This window comes from Myxine glutinosa, chromosome 4, assembly GCF_964187855.1.
Source record: "Myxine glutinosa chromosome 4, kmMyxGlut1.1, whole genome shotgun sequence".
NCBI lineage: Eukaryota > Metazoa > Chordata > Myxini > Myxiniformes > Myxinidae > Myxine > Myxine glutinosa.
The window spans coordinates 125,011,971-125,024,901 of record NC_136264.1 but is presented as its reverse complement, the minus strand read 5'-3'; the positions used below and the strand labels follow the sequence as shown (position 1 = coordinate 125,024,901).

General features: G+C 50.0%; 1 protein-coding gene across 1 annotated transcript in view; it reads left to right on the top strand.

The window, feature by feature from the left end:
* The window catches only part of LOC137425952 (voltage-dependent L-type calcium channel subunit alpha-1D-like), a 136,290-nt gene that overhangs the window by 81,596 nt on the left and 41,763 nt on the right, over nt 1-12,931 (top strand). The window lies entirely within an intron of this gene.

Here is a 12,931-nt window from a genome sequence, read left to right as displayed (position 1 = left end):
GAGCATCCCAGATTCAGACCTCCTAGACGCAGACCTCCCAGACTCAGACCTCCCGGATTCAGAGCATCCCAGATTCAGAGCATCCCAGATTCTGACCTCCCAGACTCAGAGCAGACACTCTAACCATTATGCCACTGAGTCCAGATAGTCCAGTTGAAGGAAATGCATTGGCTCAGATGAATTTTGAGAAATGGTCAATTCAAAAGTTGACAAAAAGTTATTCACAATATCGTTTTATATGAGACTAGCAGTGTTACCTGGCATTGACCGGTGCTGTTCTCAATCCTGTTGGCATTTTGAAGAAATCAGATCTTGTTTCTTTTACCTTCGCCACCAAAGGTGGATGAAGGTTGTTTTCACCCTTGTCTGTTTGTTTGTTTGTGAACAGATTATCTCAAAAAGTTGTGAACGGATTCGGACGAAATTTGTTGGAGAGGTTGGGTGTGTGACAATGACGAAATCATTAGATTTTGGTGAAGATCCGGATCTGGATCTGGATACGATAATTTTTAAAGTGATTCTTCACCATTGAGAGATGGGGTCAAAAACGATAAATAGCAGAATATCTCAAAAAGTTGTGGATGGATTCGAACGAAACATGTTGGGCAATTTGTTTGTGTGCGACAAGGACGAATTGATTCGATTTTGGTGAAGATTCAAATCCGGATGTGGATAGGAGTGTTTTTAATATTGTAAGTGATTCTTCATGACTTAAAATAAACACGTTTCTCATTACAAAGCGCCATGCAGTATTTCTCTTTTACATCTCGGATGATGACGTCAGCGCGTCGCTTCCCTGGTAATTATCCCATGCGGCTACGTCATCACGTTTGTGCTGAAGTTCAGTGTGAAAGTGCATTTTATTTACTCAAACGTTTTTGTGCATTACAGTACGGTACTGTACGATATTCATGCATCACTATGGCTCCTAAAAGGAAGATAATGCTCAAAGAAGTGATACAAGTGGAAAGAAAGATAGGAATGTGCATCGTTAGAAAGTAAATTTGAAATTTTAAGAAGGTTTGATGCTGGTTCCCACCTTATGGAGGTGACGTTTTTCTTGCGAATACAACGGTGATTATGAAACACAACAATAAATGAAAAGATCATGGTATGTGCTCAATGGTTGACATCTTCCAGTGCAGTGAAAACTAGAACGCCACTCCGTAGAGTGCGTACTCCCGCCGTGGGTTTAGTTGGAATAATACGTTTTGTTTAACATCTCCCCTCCCCAAAACAATAAATGAAAAAGAAAGTAGGCCCTAACTGTCAGAGAATTTATTTTGATATATCTCGGAATTAGAGGAGAAAAACATCAATTAAGAATAATAATAAAAGCTTTAATGCAGTAAAACAGAAAAAATCTTTCCCAAAAAAATTTCCAAAAATAATTCCTGGATCCGGAATAATATCCTGAGCTTCACCAAAAACTAATCAATTCTTCCTTATCCCAAGGGCAGTCATCCCACCAACTTTTTTTTTTTTTTTGGAATACAACATCGAGGCTCGTGAAAGAGCTAACATTAATCACACAGAAAGACAAACCGACACATAAAACATATAACATGGGGAGCGGTAGACAAGATGGGGCGAGAGGGGGAAGAACACAAACAAAACATCTGAGAACAGGGACATCGAGAGATCTGTGGGAGGGAGAGGGCTTTGGGGGGGGGGGAGGCATGGGAAGGGGGGGGGGGGGGTGGGAGAGGTATAAAACATATGGACACTGCCAGGACTTCCAGGAAAGAAGTTGGCATTTCAAACAAGGTGGATCTGGGGTGAATTAGTGGGGGAAGAAAAGATCAACGTTTTGGATGGGGAAAGATAAGAGATGGTGGTGAACAGCTGTTTTAAAGACCTGGAGGGAGGAGTGGGATTGAAGGAAGTGTGGGAGTTTGTTCCAGAGGCGGCAGAAAAGAGGAATGAAAGAGTGAAGGTGAGCAGAGAGCCGAGATTTCGGCAGTTTAACCATCAGAGGGTTGCTGGCAGATCTTATGTGACCTGTGGGAATATTTGGGGGAGAAAGCACAGAGAGAGCTGGGGGAGCAAGGCCGGAGAGGAGTCGGTAGAAGACAGAAAGACCACCTACCTGTCTGCGGTGAGTGAGTGAAAGGCCCTCGGAGATAGCTTCATCACGGGAGATTCCAATGATTCTGAAAGGTTTGGTTTCAACAGCGTGAAGCCGAGCTAGGTGTGAGGCAGGAGCACCGGCCCATAGGGGAGAACAGTATTCCATTGAGCTGCGGATGAAAGCCTCGTATGTGGTGAGGAGCTCAGGTGTGCCGAGGAAGGACTTCGCATGACGGAGGATGCCCAGTCGGCGACTGGCTTTGGAGGCCAGCTTGGAAATGTGGTTTTCCCAAGAAAGATCATGGCAGATAGTGAGACCCAAAAGCTTGAGCGACAGAACTTCTTGGAGAGGATTGTTGAGAAAGTAGATTGGAGGGTTGTCCAGTCGATCTTTTTGGAGAGACATAGTAAGAGTGTGAGATTTGTCAGTATTGAAATTTGTCAGATTTGTCAGACATGTTCCACTTGTTTGCCCAGTCTGTGATTTTGTCCAGGTCTTCAGAGAGTGAGGAGGCTGCAGACTGCCGATCTGAGGGAAGAGGAATGGAGCGGCAGAGAGTGGAGTCATCAGCAAAGAGATAGAGAGGATTTTCCAGAGAGTCGGAGAGATCATTGATAAAGACCAGAAAAAGCACAGGGCCCAGAACACTGCCTTGGGGAACTCCAGCCTGAACAGGAAGGGGAGATGAGAGAAATCCATTCAGGGCCACACGTTGACTATGACTAGAGAGGAAGTCCGCAAGCCATGCATGGAGATTTCCATGGATACCATAGGAGGAGAGTTTGGTGAGCAGAGCTGGGTGCCAGACTGTATCGAAGGCACGTGATATGTCAAGGGAGACGGCTCTGATTTCCTGTTTGGCATTGAGGACCTCCATCCATTGTTGAGACAGCAGAAGCAGCATGTCCAGAGTAGAATGACCTGGTCTGAATCCAAATTGATGATCGGAGATCAAGCCATTGGATCGGAGATCAAGCCAACTTTCATCCAAATCCGTTCAGAACTTTTCCAGATATCTTGTTCACGAACACACGAACATACGAACACACACACACACGGACGGACACGATCGAATGCATTACTCCCTGACGGGAGTAATAAACCTGAAGATCGCAGAGCCAGAACCAGAATTATTTATTTGGTCTGGGAAGCCCATGCGAGGTTTCTTCTTCTTCAGCCTCCAACAACCCTGGGTGAATATGCGATCTTTAAAAAAAAAATTTGGAATTTTGCCAAATCTGTTTATTCGTTTGTTAATATACCTCAGCCATTGACAAACCTGGAAACTAAGTCTTTATAAGTTCATCAAATACTGACACCGCAAATGACATTCGCTGAGCTAAATGTTGATATCCCTTTATTTTCTCTCCCTTTATTTTGTCTTATGTGTCCGTTTGTTTTTTTGTCATTAATGTTAGCTCTTACACGAGCCTCGATGTTGTATACACAAAAAAAAAAAAAAAAAAATCTCTTGTGAGGTAAAAGAAAAAAATAAAATAAACAGTTTTAAAGCATTATACGTATCAAACGATACATTTTATGAAACGGGGTAACCGAATACACACTTTGGTGGTTTTAAAATGACAGAATATGTCTTTATTATAAATTTAAAAAAATGAACATTGAAGGCGACGCTGGTAAAAAAAAAAATACACCGCTCTAACGCATAACCACAAGTTTAAACTACATTTTCAACAAATATGAAAACTATTTTCATATCACAATGTTAGAAAAAGAATATATAGAAGATAATGTTGAAAAAAAATGAGCCCTATCTTCCAATGGTAAAAAAATCCTTCAAAAAATTCCTGGATCGGGAATAATATCCTGAGCTTCACCAAAAACTAATCAATTCTTCCTTATCCCAAGGGCAATCAACCCACCAACTTTCATCCAAATCCGTTCAGAACTTTTCCAGATATCTTGTTCACAAACACACGAACACACACACACACACACGGACACGAGTGAATGCATTACTCCCTGGCGGGAGTAATCACCAAAACACTTAGCTCGGAAATGGAAAACATGGAGCGTTTTCTAAAGTGTTTGGATTGAAAGCCAAACCCAAAAACTGTTCCATTTGACACGATGGTCATTAAAGAAAAGACCAAGTGCTTTTTCAAAGACCTGAAGTGTAGCTAGGGTGAAAGCTCCACTATGGGTGCGAGTGACGGGTTGTTTTTACGTTATACGAGGCACCATCGAGGCATAGCTTGAAACTGACATTAGGTTACTTATTATTATTATCTGTATTATTATTTTTATATTTTCTCCATTATTATTGAATTTTGTGGTGGAATTTTTTTGGGGAATGGAATTGCCCCACTCTATATCATTAAATCCATGGTGAAATCACTCCTGATTTATGAACTTTTGATTAAAGAACAACTTTTCAGGAATGCATGGTGTTCGTAAATCGAGATATTACTGTATTGTTATTTCATAGTTTAACTTTATTACCTAATTTTATATAATTTTTTACAATATTAATTTCTTACAATGATCCATTTCTTCCTGCTTTATCTTCTTTTTCAATGATGTAATCCACATAAAATTTGCTATGCTGTTGCGATATGTGGAATTGAATTATTATTATTAAAAAAACAAGAACAAAAGTCTAACAGCGGCGTAGCCGGGCTTGTTAACAAAACTGATTTTTTTTGGAGGAATCCTGACATCCATGAGACAAATTTTACTTAAGGAACTGAGGGAAGACCTACTGTAATCTACATATCCCACAAGTGTTAATAACATGACCCTTCCTGCCGCTCCCGTAGTGAGCGGGTGTTTACGCCGTAATGACATCATAGACGTAATGACGTAGCATGATGGCCGGACACAAAACTGCCGCTACTTTGATATATAGAAGATATTGAAGTGCGGTGCTATGCGCACGACTTGTTTGCCAAGGAGAGAAGCAACAATGCAGTTAACAAAAAGAGTCTTTATTTGCAAAGCCCAACTATAGCACTGACGTGCTCGGGGCTGCGCACCCCGTGTATATCCCGAGGCCACGCCTACCCCTCGGGCGTGGCCGACACCCTCTTGGTGCGCGGAATGATGTCACCGTGCCAGCGAGCCATCGTGTCCGCCACACGCGCCCCCCCAGAATTCCCGTGCACCTGAAGGGTCAATTTGTGGGGCAAACGGATGACCATGCCGAAGCGCCCTCTGGCGGCTGGCGGTGTCTCGGATGCCGGGATGTCATCTGGGATGCCTCCGGCGGCACCTGGGATGGGTGCAGGCCGGGGGGGGGGCGTGCCGGCGGGGCTGGGCGGTGTCGGAGGTCCGCCCGCCGGGGGGCGGCCCCGACGCGGGGGCCGAGCCACTGGCGGGGGGTGGTCCACGTCGAGGTGGGCCGGCTTGAGGCGGTCCACGGAAACGCGGTCAGGAGTACCGCCGATGTCGAGGGTGAAGTGTTTCGCCCCGGTCTCCAGCACGCGGAAGGGCCCGTCGTACGGGGGCCGCAGCGGTCTCCGGTGGGCGTCGTGGCGGACGAACACGTACTCCGCCGTGCGAAGCTCCGGGGCGACGTGCGTTGGCGGGCACCCGTGGTGCACCGTCGGTACCGGGGCGAACCTCCGGGCGGTCTCCTGCAGTGTGGAGCGCTGCTGCGCCGTGGACCATGGTGCCGTGGAGTCGGGGAGGAACTCGCCCGGCACCCGCAGCGGTTGTCCGAAGACCAACTCTGCCGCGGATGTGCGCAGGTCGTCCTTGGGCGCCGTCCGGAGGCCCAGCAGGACCCAGGGGAGCCTGTCGACCCAACTGCCGTCGCGGAGGGTGGCCCGGAGCGCGGCCTTCAAGGAGCGGTGGAAGTGCTCGCACAGGCCATTGGCCTGGGGGTGGTAGGCCGTGGTGCGGTACAGCTGGATGCTGAGCCCCCGCGCGACCGCCACCCCCGAGCTCCGAGGTGAACTGGGGGCCGCGGTCGGACGAGATGTCCGAGGGGGCGCCGAACGGGGCAACCCAGGTGGCGATGAACGCCTGCGCGACGTCCGCCGCCATCGTCGCCGCCAAAGGCACGACCTCCGGCCACCGGGTGGTGCGGTCCACCATGGTGAGAACGTGGGTGAAACCCCGCGAGGGGGGCAGAGGTCCCACCAGGTCCACGTGAACGTGGTCGAACCGACGTTCGGGCACCGTGAACGGGGCCAACGGGGCCTGGGTGTGGCGGTGCACCTTTGCGCGCTGGCACGCGAGGCATGACCTGGTCCAATCGCGGACGGCCTTCCGGAGGCCATGCCAGACGATCTTGTCAGCGACCAGCCTCTGGGAGGCCTTCGTGCCCGGGTGGGACAGGCCGAACGGCACCTCGGCGACGCGGAGGCCCATGACAGCGGTCCGCAAGGCCTGGACGTCGGGGTCGGCGGTCTGGTCCGCCGCCATCCAGGCATAGTCGATCCCGAGGTGGACCGCGTGGGCGACGGACCGGGAAAGGCAATCCGCCACCGGGTTGTCCTTTCCCGCGACGTGCCAGATGTCCGTCGTGTACTCGGACACGGCCGAAAGGTGTCGCTGCTGCCGGGCCGACCATGGCTCGGCGACGTTGGCCATCGCGAAGACCAGGGGCTTGTGGTCGACGAAGGCCGTGAACGAACGGCCCTCGAGCAGATGGCGGAAGTGCCGGACAGCCAGGTGGAGCCCGAGCAACTTGCGGTCGAAGGTACTGTACCGGCGTTCATGCGGGCGAGCTGCCGGCTGAAAAACGCCAGCGGTTGCCAAGCACCACGCACCCATTGCTCGTGCACCGCGCCCACCGCATAGTCCGACGCATCGGTGGTGAGGGCGATCGGTGCATCGAGCGCCGGGTGCGCGAGCATGTTGGCGTTAGCCAAGGCGAGCTTCACGCCGACGAACGCCGCGTCCATCTGCTCGGTCCAAACAACGTCACCTCTGCCCGGCTTCCCCGGAGTGCCTCGTGCAGGGGGCGCAGGAGCTGGGCGTTGCGGGGTAGGAAACGGTGATAAAAGTTCACCATGCCCAGGAACTCCTGGAGCTCCCCGATCGTGCGGGGGCACGGAAACCCCTTGACCACCTCCACCTTTGCCGGTAAGGGGGTGGCCCCGTGCCTGGTGACGCGGTGCCACAAAAAGTCGATTTCGGCGACGCCGAACCGGCACTTGGCGGGGTTTACGATCAGGCCATGCTGGCCCAGGCGTTCGAAGAGCGTGCGGAGGTGGCGGAGGTGCTCTTCACGGGACGCGCTTGTGACAAGGATGTCGTCCAGGTAGACGTAAACGCAATCCAAGTCGCGCAAGACGCTGTCCATCAACCGTTGGAACGCCTGAGCCGCATTCTTCAACCCAAAGGGCATCCGAAGAAACTCGAAGAGGCCGAATGGTGTAATGACGGCCGTCTTCGGTATGTCCTCCGGCCTGACGGGGACCTGGTGGTATCCGTGTATGAGGTCCACCTTAGAAAAGAAGGACATTTTCGCCAACCGGGCGGAAAGGTCCTGAATGTGAGGGACCGGGTAGCGGTCGGGGGTGGTGGCATCGTTGAGGCGGCGGTAGTCTCCGCATGGCCGCCATCCCCCGCCGGGCTTCGGCACGATGTGCAGTGGCGACGCCCAAGCGCTCTTGGAGCGCTGTATGATGCCCAGCCGCTCCAGCGTAGCGAACTCCGCCTTCGCCACCGCGAGCTTCGTCGGCTCGAGGCGGCGTGCCCGGGCATAGACCGGTGGCCCGACGGTGGGGATGTGATGTTCCACCCCATGCTTGACGGCCACCGCCGAGAAGGTGGGCCGCATGAGGGCCGGGAAGCTGGCGAGGAGGCGAGTGAACTCGTCCGCTGCCGGAAGCGTACAGACCAACCTCGCCGGGACCGAACCGCTCAGCAAGCCGCTTGGCGAGCCGCTCTGTGATCCGCTCAGTGAGCCGCTCAACGAGCTGCTAGGCGAACAAGCGAGCGAGCTGAACGTTTCAGCCTGGACGAGGCGTCTGTGCTTTACGTCCACCAACAACCCGTTTGCACATAGGAAGTCCGCACCGAGCAATGCCATGGGCACGCTGGCGGTTACGAACGTCCATTGAAAGCGTTGCCCTCCGAACCGCAGGGAGAGGCAGCACTTCCCGAATGTGCGTATGGGTGTAGCGTTGGCTGCAAGCAAAGTGGGGCCCCGGCCCGCGGTGCACTTGTCGGACGTGGAGGCGGGGACAATGCTCACCTGTGCGCCTGTGTCGTATAGGAAGCGATGCCTGGACAAGGTGTCTGTGACAAAAAGGAGGCTGCCGGAATTGCCGACGCTCAAAGCCGCCACCGAGCGTCGGCTCGATCGTTTCCCGACTTGCCAAACGAGCACGGCGGGCAACAATTCCTAGCCTTGTGGCCAAACCTGGTGTGGAAACGGCACCAGGTTTGCGGCGTAGGCGGAGGCCGCGGCTTTCGCGCTGGTGGTGGGCGGGGCGTGGCGGCGCCCACGAGGTGTGCATAGGCATATGCCTCAGGATCCACGAGGTGTGCAGCAGCATCAGCCTCGGGATCCGTGATGGCTGCACCGACTCTCGCCCGCGTGTCACAAGCCGCGAAAAACTCGTCGGCCTGGATGGCCAGAGCGCGGGGTTCCTTTATTTTGTAACCGGCCAACGTGAGGCGTACCTGTGCCGGCAGCTGGCGTAGAAAGAGCGCCCGGAATAAAAAATCCGGGGCTTTGTCACCCAGCAGTGACAACATGTCATCCATCCGGACCGATGGTCATGTGTCGCCGAGTTCGGGAAGGTCCAGGAGGCGGTCGGCCCGTTCGCCCTCCGTGAGGCCGAACGTGGTGATGAGACACTTGAGCGCCTCGTACTTGCGGTCGGCCGGTGGGTTCCGCAGGACAGACACGACTTGGGCGGCTGCGCCGGGCCCGAGGGCGGCGATGATGTGGTAATACCGCGTCTCATCCGCCGTTACGCCTCGAAGTTGGAATTGTGCCTCAGCCTGCACGAACCATACCTCGGCCTGAGCTTTCCAAAACTCAGGGAGCTTCACCGCGACCGCGTTGTTCATGGCGCGTTCTGTTGGTCAACGATGGCTGACCAGAGTCGAGGTCACCAGTGAAGTGCGGTGCTATGCGCACAACTTGTTTGCCAAGGAGAGAAGCAACTACGCGGGTAACAAAAAGAGTCTTTATTTGCAAAGCTCCACTTTCGCACTGACGTGCTCGGGGCTGCGCACCCCGTGTATATCCCGAGGCCACGCCTACTCCTCGGGCGTGGCCGACACCCTCTTGGTGCGCGGAATGATGTCACCGCGCCAACGAGCCATCGTGTCCGCCACAATATGTATTTAACCTCCAGTAACTTTGCAGTCACTACGAAGGGATTAGTGTTACGATTAGATAGACTATAATATTAACATTACGTTATCATTATTACGAAAATGATATTACTACTAGTACCTGACTGCAAAGCCGCAATGAGCCGGCGAAGCCAAAGCCTCTTGCCACTATTTTACCCATCACTATGGCATCAGCAGGTTAGGTAGTTGGTAGTAGGTAGGTGTAGTAGGTACCATACCTCGTTTAAAATGACACCATTTGCATTCTGGATGAGATTAAAATTTATAAAATTCCTTTCTTGATTAATTCGGTGAATTCCGTCTCAACTTCGGATATTTCCGGCCGTGAAAAACTATCCCCATACGGCCGCGAGATTTCTAAAAAAGAATTCTTCGTCAATTTTAGAATATTTGACGCCGTTTTCAGCCTCCGAAACGCGGTAATAAGGTTTTTTGAAATATTTCTTCAAATGCTCGAATCTCATTGGTTCCGGTGTTTGGTGAAGATTTTCGTTGAAGATAACCAGGGCCCGTGCGGGCCCGGGGAACGAGGTTGGTCTTAAAGTATTTTAATTACAAATTAGAGGTGCATAAGATTGTGAATCAAAAAAAGATGGGTGAAACAAACTCGTATTGAACTTTTTCGCAATTTTTTATGCATACTTCCGCATCCGCAAGATGGCGGCCTCCATGGAGCGATTTGGTTTTTGAAATATTTTTTCAAATGCTCGAATCTCATTGGTTCCGGTGTTTGGTGACGATTTTCGTTGAAGATAACCAGGGCCCATGCGGGCCTGGGGAACGAGGTTGGTCTTAAAGTTTTTAATTACAAATTAGAGGTGCATAAGATTGTGAATCAAAAAAAGACGGGTGAAACAAACTCCTATTGAACTTTTTCGCAATTTTTTATGCATACTTCCGCATCCACCAGATGGCGGCCTCCATGGAGCGATTTGGTGCGTCAAAGCTTCGAAATTCTCAAAGGATTCAGCAAAATCTGGCTTTTTAACATAATACGTACGCGTTCATTCACAACACCGGCTTCGCCGGCTATAAAAAAAAATCGAGGCCAATTCCTTACTTCCGTGGTTACACTGCTCATCATTGATTCATGAACCATACACCGCTTCAATCCATCAACTTTCCATTCACGACATTGGGATTAAAGTGTTATGGTTATATTTACTATAATATTATTATCATTATTATGAAAATGATACTACCAAAACGGTACCACTGTATTAAGAAACCTGGGCTTAATTTGTCCGAAGCAGAATGTGAGGCATGAAGCCTAAGGCCTATATGTACCGTATTGTTGGAAGTGCCGTAACGTCGATGCTTTCGATATTTGATGATCATTTTAACAATCGGTTTGTTTGTGTTTCACACTGAATGAAAAACGTAACGGTAGAGCATGGCGATTGTGATATATGACTGGTTCGACGATTGTGGAGTCAGCTGTTGTTTGCTGTAATGATATCAGACGTAATCACATCACCCTGTCATGAGACCAGATCCTCAGCTCTGATTGGTATACGTTTGAGGGAGATACGGACGGACAAACACTGTTCTAGACGGCTTTGCCCTATGGGCTAAGCCGTTAAAAAAAATCCAACTTTTTTTTTCCAACATATTACATTTGTTTTTTTTGCCAAAAAGAAACCACTCTGATGAACCTCTGAAAGTTTGATGAAGATCCGTTCAGCCATCTCTGAGAAAAATGGCGACACACACAGACAGACAAACGGTTCTTTTATAATACTGTATCGAACAACATAATTTCATATTATCCGTGAAAGTATTATCTGGTCTCGTTATTAATGCACATATACCTCATACCTGTGTAATTGTAGTACTGGAGGTGTCATGTTTAATGAACACGTTGTGCACTCTTTTGTGGTGCACATGAAGGTGATTTGTAAAATTAAGGTTGTAATGAAACTTTAATTTTGATAATGATGTCAGACTCATCTATGAGTTTGTACATGAACACACAAGCAGGATAAAGACATTAAGAGGCATCAGTGTACTATTACATGAATGGCAAGGACACTAGAAGACGATGTACAAACACATATGTTATATGTGATTTTAACATGGGTATTTCACATCAGGGGCCCATGCTGATTACTCCCAATTACTCTTGCAATCATCGATACTGATTTGTAATCTTCTATATATATAAAACACAGTTTGTGTGTGTGTGTGTAATGTTACCGATAGACTCCTAAACGGAGAGGCTCACGTGCTTGATATTTGGCATAGACTTGGCCATCGAGCCTGGGAAGAACATAGCCGACCTAAAAAAAATTATTTCATAATATTTTTGATTCATATTTACCTCAGCACATTTCAGCGAGGAATCTTATACACGGAATCTGAGCAGGTGGCAGAGCAGCGCGCTGATTCGCTCAGAGCGATCACGTGATGTTCCTTGCCGCCATAAACTCAGTTACGCGTTCGCACGTATTTCAGAGCGAAAAGCGATTGCGTTTTTTCACATTTCAGCAAGGAACATTGCCATTCACACCACATAGGTTTTTTTTTCTTTCATCTTTACGAGATCCATATTTTTTATTCATATTTACCTCAGCGCATTTCAGCAAGGAATATTATACACGGAATCTGAGCAGGTGGCAGAGCAGCGCGCTGATTCGCTCAGAGCGATTACGTGATGTTCCTTGCCGCCATAAACTCACAGTTACGCGTTCGCACGTAATTCACACGTTCAAAACAAACGAGATCCGCGAAGCGAGTTGGTCGAGTCGTGCTAACCAAGATGGCGACACGGCGGCTACACTTTTCACGGAGTATGAGCGTTCTATATATTTTCAATTCAGTGCGCCAGACTTGCTCACGTACTTGATTTGTGGCATAGACATGGCCATTGGGCCTTCACGGTGTAATTTGTGCGAGGCTTTTGTCCGAGTGAGCTTGAGTCGAGAGGGCGAATGTACGGGTTGGGAATGTACGGGTCTCCCTTCCCCCGCCCGGCAACGCCGGTACTGGAGGGCATCACAGGATCGGTGCGTCTCCAAAATCCGCTTCGTGCTGTTGCGAAGATGCAGGATGATGTCGCGATTGTTGTGCTGCTCTCCGACCATGATAACTGCAATGTCATTGTTGACTGGCCCTCCCCTTCCCTCCCCCTTCCCCCTCCCTTCCCCCTCCACCCTCCCCCTCCCTTCCCCCCCCCTACCCTACCCCTCCCTTCCCCCCCCACCCTACCCCTGCACCCTCCCCCTCCCTCCTCTCCTCCCCTCACCCCCTCCCCCTCTTCTCCCCTCCCCCCCTCTTCTCCCCTCCCCCCCTCTCCTCCCCTCCCCCCCTCTCCTCCCCTCCTCCCCGGTCCCCTCCCCTCCCCTTCCCCCTCCCCCTCCCCTCCCCCGCCCGGCAATGCCGGGTACTTCTGCTAGTATATTATAATTATCAACATCTTGCACCTCAAACAAATTGTGTTATAGATCAGGAGTGGATGCTCATATCAAATAAAATGATTTCACAGATCTTGCAATTACATTCTAGACAATTATTGTCATTGATAGAATAAAATACCTGTTCCCATAATGATGCAGAATACACTAAAGTACAGTTCAT